The 5,603-nt window shown below is 40.4% G+C and overlaps 1 protein-coding gene across 1 annotated transcript in view; it reads left to right on the top strand.

The window, feature by feature from the left end:
• Nucleotides 1-4,027: 4,027 nt before the first annotated feature.
• Nucleotides 4,028-5,603, top strand: part of LOC101849727 (adhesive plaque matrix protein) — a gene marked incomplete in the record, with an annotated part of 25,001 nt that continues 23,425 nt past the window's right edge. Inside the window, 1 exon segment of the mRNA XM_035972337.1 lies at nt 4,028-4,294.

The following is a 5,603-nucleotide window of genomic DNA, read 5'->3' as shown; positions in this document are numbered from 1 at the left end:
CTAATCTCCCCATCCCAATTTGTTTCATACAGACAGTGTGAACAATATCTTTGGTTGTCCATGTGCACTAAAGTATACGTAGATCTACTTTGCTGTTCTTATATCGTTTAGTTTATGATTTTCAGAGTTGTCTAAACTCACTGATTACCGTTAACAATGTAGTGTTGGCTTCATTGTTTCCCTCTTTTAGCTATACCTAAAAATTGAGTGTCACTTGCAAGTAACTCAGTAATGATGATAGCCTACTGTTGCCTAGCTGTTGCTTAGCTCTGTGCGCGCGGTGTAAAAAATAAGTTGCCTGGAGACAGTAACTGTCGCGCAACCAAAATTGCCGTGTGCGCGCCTAGCCTTATGGTAGCGCGGACTATCTTCTCTACTCTTCCACTTGATCTGTTTCTGAATTAATCAGCAGAGGCGAAATACCTTTTTTGGTTTATTTAGTGTGAGTTTTACGGCGCTCGCAACTGCATAATGTGATATGACCATGCGAAACACAAGTTGGTTGCTTTCACGACAGTTCTTAGCACGGCTTCATTTTTGGTCAATGAACAGATTAAAATGTTAAAAATTCATGGTGGAAATCTCAATCTAAAAATGAAAATTTACTTGATTTTAAAACAGCAGCATGTTACATGTTTTAATTTACATAAATAGTAATATATTACATTTTTTTAAAGGCTGACTTCCTTCGGGTCTCCCCAAAGTCTAGACGCTCTGTTAAGAGGTGTCTAATGGTGAAAGCTGTGTCGCATCCAACATAGAACGGTTTCTCATCTCCCTGTAGGAGGCATTTGTGTGTCAGGGAGCTGTGTCCGATACGCAATCGAGTAAAGATGACTTCGTCTCTTCTGATCGGCCTGCTCATTTCCTCAGGTGCCCACATGGCTTGGTAGCCATGCTAACACACTAACACGATACGTTTTCCGGTTTCAGTTAAAGTATGCATTTTTAGTTGAAACCTAACTATTTGGGGATGTATGATAGTGTAATTTTTGAGTGAGGGGATGCAAGACAGAGAGTCAAACAGAACAAGGAAACATGTGTAAGGGGCATCTGATTTAGAGCCATCTGTGAAGATAAGCTCTCTACCGGGGTATTTTTTCTTAAGTGTTTTGTATGCAGCTTTGAAAGTTTTGTGATTGTGCTTGCTGTGTCGTGTGTGGTGAGTTGTAAGAATACTTTTCACGTTGTGAGGTGCCACGGAGGGAGGTCTAGGAAAAGAAATTGTTCGATGTCTTATTTGGAAAAAGTGTATGATTTTGAGGTCCGCAAAGACTCTTAGGCTGAAAGGATTGATGAGTTTTTCGTTGTTTTTTAAATTTGTTTATTGTGTCTGGGTGTGTTTCAAATATGCACTCGTGTGCTGGGTTCTTTGGTGTTGAGCTTTGTTTAATTGCGTATTGTAGTGATACCTGTGTGCGTCTGAGTGTGAGTGATGGTATGTTTGCCTAGGCCTGGAGGCTCTCTACCGGAGAAGTGTGGACAGCCCCCAGAGCGAGGCGGAGTCCTTGGTTTTGTACTGGATCTAGCATTCTCAGGACGTGGGGTTTTGCCGATCCACAGTCCTGACAGCTGTAATCAAGCCTGGATCGGAAAAGGGAACAGTATAGGTGGAGAATGTATTATGAAGCCCTGCCCCACTACGGATTTGATACAATTTTTAAAGCGTTAAAATGCTTTCTGACACCTCACACGAAGGTCTTTTATACATGTATCTGGATGAATGTAAGTTTCTTGTCAATGATAATTCTGAGGAAACGAGAAGGGAATCCTTTTAAGATATTCCTGTGGCATAGTTATAATAACAGATTCAGAATATGACCTTAAATCGCTTCAATAGTGCGGCCAAAAATTCGTGGCGCAACTTATTGTCAACCATCGAATATAAACTCTCCAGCTTTTGCACAGTGCCTAGTGACTTGCATCAATTTGTGTCTCGCGTAATAGGGGACCAAATTTTACCAAATTTCACACATATATAAAGCATAGTATGGGGTCTTAAACTCCGCAATCAAATTTGAGAAAAAAGTTTCGTTTCCATGGATACAGCGGCCATGTTGAATTTTTTGACATGTCTTATGTAATGAATACCGCACTTATTTGTCATGGAAATTGATTTTTTTTTGCATGCATGTTAGCAAACATTAGATCTAAAAATTTATGAGTTGATTTTTTCCTTAATGAATTAGAACATTTAATGAATTTTTTCCTGAGGTAGTATTCAAGTTTGCAAAAAGTCCGTGAAAATCCACACTCCAGACACCACCAACAAAAATCTCTTCCATATATCAAAAATTTAACGAAATTATTTTTGATATTGCATCTTCTCTTCATTCTGTGAAACGCTCATGAAGATTGGATGAAAAACGGTAGAGTTATTTTGGAAAAAAGGATAGAGAAAATTCGCGTTTTGAGAAAACGACCGATAAAAAATAATAAAATAATATTGACTTGATGAGGAAATGGTGGGGACAATCATCCCTGGTGCGGGAAGAAATAAGGTTTTTGGGGGTTCTTATGCGATGAAATAGTTGAAGGAGAGGCTGAGAAAGCTAAAAATGCTTACAATTCAAGTTCCAAAATTTTTAGTCGAATCGGGACTTAGGGGGTATGCCCCCCCCCCCCCCACCTCTCTCCCCACCCCTTACAGATCAATATTTTTGTAAACACCTGTTAGCTCTATTTTTTTTAAAAATTAAATAAATACTCATTTTAAAAATCCCAATGGGTGGTTTCTACTGACTTTAAAAGGTTTACAGCTGGGACAATATCGCTTTTAAAAGCAAGTCTGGTCATTGTTTTTTCTATTTGCGAGATTATCTTTACTGAACGCATGTTGGAGAACTTTTAGTGCAAAAAAAGTGTTCACTATAAAATAAATCTCTTGTAACTAGTTTTGCCATTAAAAAGGGTCACAGGTGAGCTGTGACGTAAGCAATATGCGAATGCAAAATGTGTCAGAGAAGAGGGAAGTGTTGTGAACCATTCCATTTTCCGTGTGAAGGAGATTTGTAGTATATTATAAATTAATGAAGAAATGTTTGTTTTTTCAATCAAGCTGAATTGTTTGTTGAAAAATATGATTAACTTAAGACAAATTGATACAAACTGCTTTGCAAAGTATGGGTGACAATGATTCAACCGTTAAAAAGACATTTGAGGATAAGTAGCGCCACGAATTTTTGACCGCACTCTAGATACTGTTGCAATGGAAAGTGAACGTAAAGGGTTATTAATGAATGTTTAGAAAACAGAATGCATGTTATTATCCAAAATAGCAGCAAAATATAAAAAAAACCATCAGAAGAAGCAAATCCTATTTTCGACCTACATAAAAACGTTTCAAGAAATTCGAATACCAAAGAAATACACTTGTTTCTAGCTTCTCATACTACAATTAGGCTGGACTAGAGTAATCAGTACAAAGTCGCTTGTAAAATTGCAAAACCAGGATGCAAAAGCAAATGATTTGTATGTTATTCCAACCACACTTACAAAAAAACAACAACAACAATTCCATGTATGTGGGTGGATGGCTGGTGCTGTAGTGTGGTTTGTTTCGTCTTTCCTCTCAAGCACCCATTGTCTTTATCTCTCCGCAATCTTGTTTGTGTTTGTTACTCTTCATGAATACTTCTGATTTTCGGCACTTTATGACCGAATTGCATTCAAGTGCCGTAAAACATTTACCAAAACAAAACTACTACTTCCCACTGAAGCGTGACGGCGTCTGTGGTGTAGCGGTGCTTACCCCTTGCAAGCAGAAGACGTCAACTTGATCACTCGTTGCTTTATTTAAAAATCGAATATTTCCGTCTATTTGCTGGAAAGTTGAAATTACGTATCCCCCTAGTCCAGGCATGCGCTGACCGATGAGTCGAAATAGACTGCCTCCTAAATAAACCGATTAATCGTAAAGCATCTACAATTACAATGAAGTTTTGTTGTTGTTGTTTTTTTGGGGTTTTTTGGGGGGGGTGGGCTACATATTGAGTTCCTGCAGAAGCCTCCAGGGTAAAACGTTGAACACCTTTGACGCAACTTAATCGATTGATCTTCACTTCTTTTCGTAGTCATTCTACAATCTTTGTGACGATAAAGATAATCGGATATTCCTACTTGAGCATGTTTTGACAGGAAAGCACTTCCTTTCAAGAACACTAGTGAACAACTTCCGGTGATTATTGTAGTAGGCCCCGCTTACAAACATCATGATGAAGCTAGACCTACAAAGCCGAGAGATAAATATTTTTCCGGAAATCGATTACAGGAACCGATAAAAGACTATAATAAGGTGATTGATAACAAATCATATTGCTGGATGGGATTGGGAGGACTCCGCAACGAGCGGCCACTATTAGATCTAAATCTAGATTATACTCAATGCCTTCCGAAATCATGGTGGGAGACCGAAAGCCACTGTTATACCATCTGTTCATGACAAAATTACGATAGTTTGCGCATTTTTAGACCCAGTTTAAAGTTTTGAAGGTCTGAGTCGGGGATTAGTAGACTTGAATCAAGGCACAGCTATTGTTGATCACACAGACTTTATCTACTTCCGTTGTTTAGGAGCGCAGAATTGCCAGGTTTTCTTCGGTTTCTAACCAAACTCTCACCGTGATTAATTCTAGCAAAATACATTGTATCATTGTTAGGGAGGAGGAATTCCGCAACGAGCGACCAATATGAAACTGAGAAAAATAAAGAGTTGTTAGGGTTAGCGTTAGATTTAGGGATAGCGGTAGAGGTATGGGTAGGGTCTGGGGTAGGGGTTGGGATAGAGGTATGGGTAGGGGTAGGGTCTGGATTTATTTTGGTAGCCTCGGCCTAGGGCTAGGGGGATAGGTCTTTCCTTGTGTTTGATGAAGGTTAGGGGTTGGATTGGGATGTGGGTAGGGGGTAGGGTTAGGTCTTTTCTTTATTGCGTTTTTTTGGGGGGTTTGGGTTAGGGGTACGGTAGGTCTCCCCTTTATTGTGTTTGTTTAGGGCTAGGGGTAAGTCGTTGGGGTTAGTTTTGGAGTCGGGGTGGAGGTAGGGTTAGGGGCAGGGTTAGGGGTAGGGGTAATAGTAGGTATCTTTTTTGTTTTGTTTGTTGAGGGTTAGAGGTGAGGGTGGGATGGAGTCGGCTTAGGGTTAGGGTTAGGCTTCTTCTTTATTGAGGTTGTGAAGGGTTGGGGTTTGGTGTAGGGGTAGGGTTTGCGGTAGAGTTAGGGTTAGGATGGTAGGGGTGGGGTTGGGGTTTGGGGTTGGGGTAAGGGTAGGTCTCTCCTTTATTTTAATTGTTGAGGATTATCAGGGTAAGGAGTAGGGTTGGGGTAGGGTTAGGGGTAGGAACTATGGGTTTGGGGTTAGCGTTGGGGTAGGGGTGGAGGTAGGCTTGAATTTGTTGAGGGTTAGGGGTAGGGGTATGGGTAGGTCTCTTCTGTATTGTGTTTGTTGGGGGTTAGGTTTTTAGGGTTAGGGTTGGGGTAAAGGTGGGGGTAGGGGTAGGGTTAGGGGTTGGGTCAGGGTACGGGTTAGGACTCTTCTTTATTGTGTTTATTGAGGTGGTCGTTCGTTGCTGAGGGTAGGTTTTCTTTTCACATAGGGTAATTGGTGGG

This window comes from Aplysia californica, unplaced genomic scaffold (assembly GCF_000002075.1).
Source record: "Aplysia californica isolate F4 #8 unplaced genomic scaffold, AplCal3.0 scaffold00656, whole genome shotgun sequence".
NCBI lineage: Eukaryota > Metazoa > Mollusca > Gastropoda > Aplysiida > Aplysiidae > Aplysia > Aplysia californica.
The sequence above is the reverse complement of the archived record's forward strand: the minus strand, read 5'-3'. Positions and strand labels throughout refer to the sequence as shown.